The sequence below is a fragment of the Schistocerca americana genome, chromosome 2 (genome assembly GCF_021461395.2).
Source record: "Schistocerca americana isolate TAMUIC-IGC-003095 chromosome 2, iqSchAmer2.1, whole genome shotgun sequence".
Classification (NCBI taxonomy): domain Eukaryota; kingdom Metazoa; phylum Arthropoda; class Insecta; order Orthoptera; family Acrididae; genus Schistocerca; species Schistocerca americana.
This window is the reverse complement of record NC_060120.1, coordinates 902,590,584-902,593,242: the sequence shown is the minus strand read 5'-3', so window position 1 is coordinate 902,593,242 and position 2,659 is coordinate 902,590,584. Positions and strand designations below refer to the sequence as shown.

At 42.3% G+C, this 2,659-nt stretch overlaps 1 non-coding gene across 1 annotated transcript; it reads left to right on the top strand.

Moving 5' to 3' along the window:
* The first annotated feature begins 463 nt into the window (after positions 1–463).
* Trnas-cga lies at positions 464–538 on the top strand. The gene has a single exon. It is a non-coding gene; the product is annotated as a tRNA-Ser (tRNA).
* Positions 539–2,659: the final 2,121 nt, after the last annotated feature.

The window sequence follows — 2,659 nt, the reverse complement described above, 5'->3', positions numbered from 1 at the left end:
TTACTTCTGCCAGTACCTCATCTCCTACCTTCCAAACTTTACACAAGCTCTCCTGCGAACCTTGCAGAACTAGCACTCCTCAAAGAAAGGATATTGCGGGGACATGGCTTAGCCACAGCCTGGGGGATGTTTCCAGAATGAGATTTTCACTCTGCAGCAGAGTGCTTGGGTAGCTCAGTTGGTAGAGCACTTGCCTACGAAAGGCAAAGGTCCCGAGTTCGAGTCTCGGTCCGGCACACAGTTTTAATCTGCCAGTTAGTTTCATATCAGCGCACACTCTGCTGCAGAGTGAAAATTTCATTCTGGAAACATCCCCCAGGCTGTGGCTAAGCCATGTCTCCACAATATCCTTTCTTTCAAGAGTGCTAGTTCTGCAAGGTTCGCAGGAGAGCTTGTGTAAAGTTTGGAAGGTAGGAGACGAGGTACTGGCAGAAGTAAAGCTGTGAGGATGGGGCGTGAGTCGTGCTTGGATAGCTCAGTTGGTAGAGCACTTGCCCGCGAAAGGCAAAGGTCCCGAGTTCGAATCTCGGTCCGGCACACAGTTTTAATCTGCCAGTTAGTTTCGAGTAGATAGCATATTGTACAAATGTTTCAGTGGAGTATTCTCCAAAGGAAAGCTGGTAATGGGGTCAATGCATATTGGAGAGTCAAAGAAATTTGGACAAGATTTACATGTTGCAGACAGTGAATGTATTTTTTCTGATGGCTGGCACTGAAACTTTAAGTTTCAGAATGAAATTTGAAGACTTGATCTAACTAGAAAAACATTTTCAGCAAATCAAGACCCAGCAGAAAAATTCAAAGATGAGTTTGAAGTAACGATCACAGATAATAATCTAACAGTGGATCAGAAGTTCAATGCTGATGAAACAGCCCTACTATGTTGGTGCTTAACAGCATCTACACTAGCTGGGTAAGGGGAAAAGGCAGCTAAAGGGTCATTAAAAACAAAAGATTGCTATGTGCTAATGTGTCTGGCAGCCACCAAATAACTCCTTTTGTAATTGATAAATCTGGAAAACCTTAAGCATTTAAAAATGTTAAAAACTTGCCTGTTCATTCTGACACTCAATTAAATGCACAGATGACTGCCCCAATTTCAAAAACAGGTTTTTTTCATCATTTTCTGCCACAAATCAAAGAAAGCTTCAAAAACTTTGGTCTGCCAGAAGAGAGCAAAGCCATTCTTATTTTGGACAACTGCAAAGCACATCTAGTAGTAGCCGAGTTAGTTTCTGGAACCATATTTGCTACACTGTTCCCACCTACTGTTATATCACTGATTCAACTAATGGATCAGAGGGTAATCCTGAACTTCAAATGTTCATATAGGAGCTCTTTCATTCATGGCCTATTAAACACTGAGAGTGATGTAACTTACTTTCAAAAATGTTTAATGTACCAGAAGCCTCTATGCTGTCACGCTGTCTTCAGTCAAATACAAAAAGTTACTTTACAGCAGTACTGGAGAAAATTTTGGCCAATTGCAGATGCTACATTTGATTCATTTGCTTCATCACCACAGACTATCAAGAAGGAAGAACATACTAAACCAGTGTCTGAAGTTTTGGATGCTGTTACAAGTGTAACCAACAACAATCCCTTGGAAAACGTACCTGAAGAGGAACATATTGAGCAGGTGATAAACAATGAGGGCATTATCTAAAGTGTAGTAAACCCTCAGCCTATACACAATATTACAGAGAATGACTCAGATGAGGAAACAGAAGAAAAGGAGATGATATCTGGGCAGAAGCTGTGACTCCCTAAATAAATTCATCACTTTTGCTGAGTGTAACACTAACTATAATGTCTCTGAACTTATTTATTTACATATCACTAGACATAACTTTTATGCCAAGCAACAGCAATCTCAAAAACAAAAATATGTTCAAGATTTTTTTAAGTCAAAAGTGTTAAACAAATATTTGGTATGAGCCTAATCTTGAGCTAAAGTTATGAACCTAATGATTCTCCCAATCAACATTTTACTTCAAAATACAATATTACAGCTGTTTTTGCTGTACAACTTAGCCTGTACCAGTAATAAGAGGAACAGCGTGATAGTCTGAAATTTTTGGTAATCTGGCACAGGCCAGTTCCAAACACACCAGACTTCTACTGCATATTATGTTTTGATGTTTCCCTCAGGGCAACGGCTTTGCCGCAGAGGATACACCGGTTCCCGTGACATCACTGAAGTCAAGCGCTGTCAGTCGTGGCCTGCACTTGGATGGGTGACCATCCAGGCCACCATGCACTGTTGCCATTTTTCGGGGTGCACTCAGCCTCGTGATGCCGATTGAGGAGCTACTCGGCTGAATAGAAGCGGCTTCGGTCAAGAATACCATCACAATGACCAGGAGAGCGGTGTGTTGACCCCACACCCCTCCTCCTCTGAAGATTGAAGATGACACGGCAGTTGGATGGTCCTGGTAGGCCACTCATGGCCTGAAGATGGAGTGCTTCCCCCCCCCCACCCACCCCCCCCACCCCCACCCCCTTTACTGTTTACTTCTTGCCAGTTCTGTTTATGTATCTGATTTGCTCTAAGCAATAATCTGTGTCTCTGTCCACCTCTCAACAGCTACTAACTTCCAGGATGTCAGATGTGTGCTGCTGATCTATAGTTAAGTGGTCTGTTTCGTATCTTGTAAGT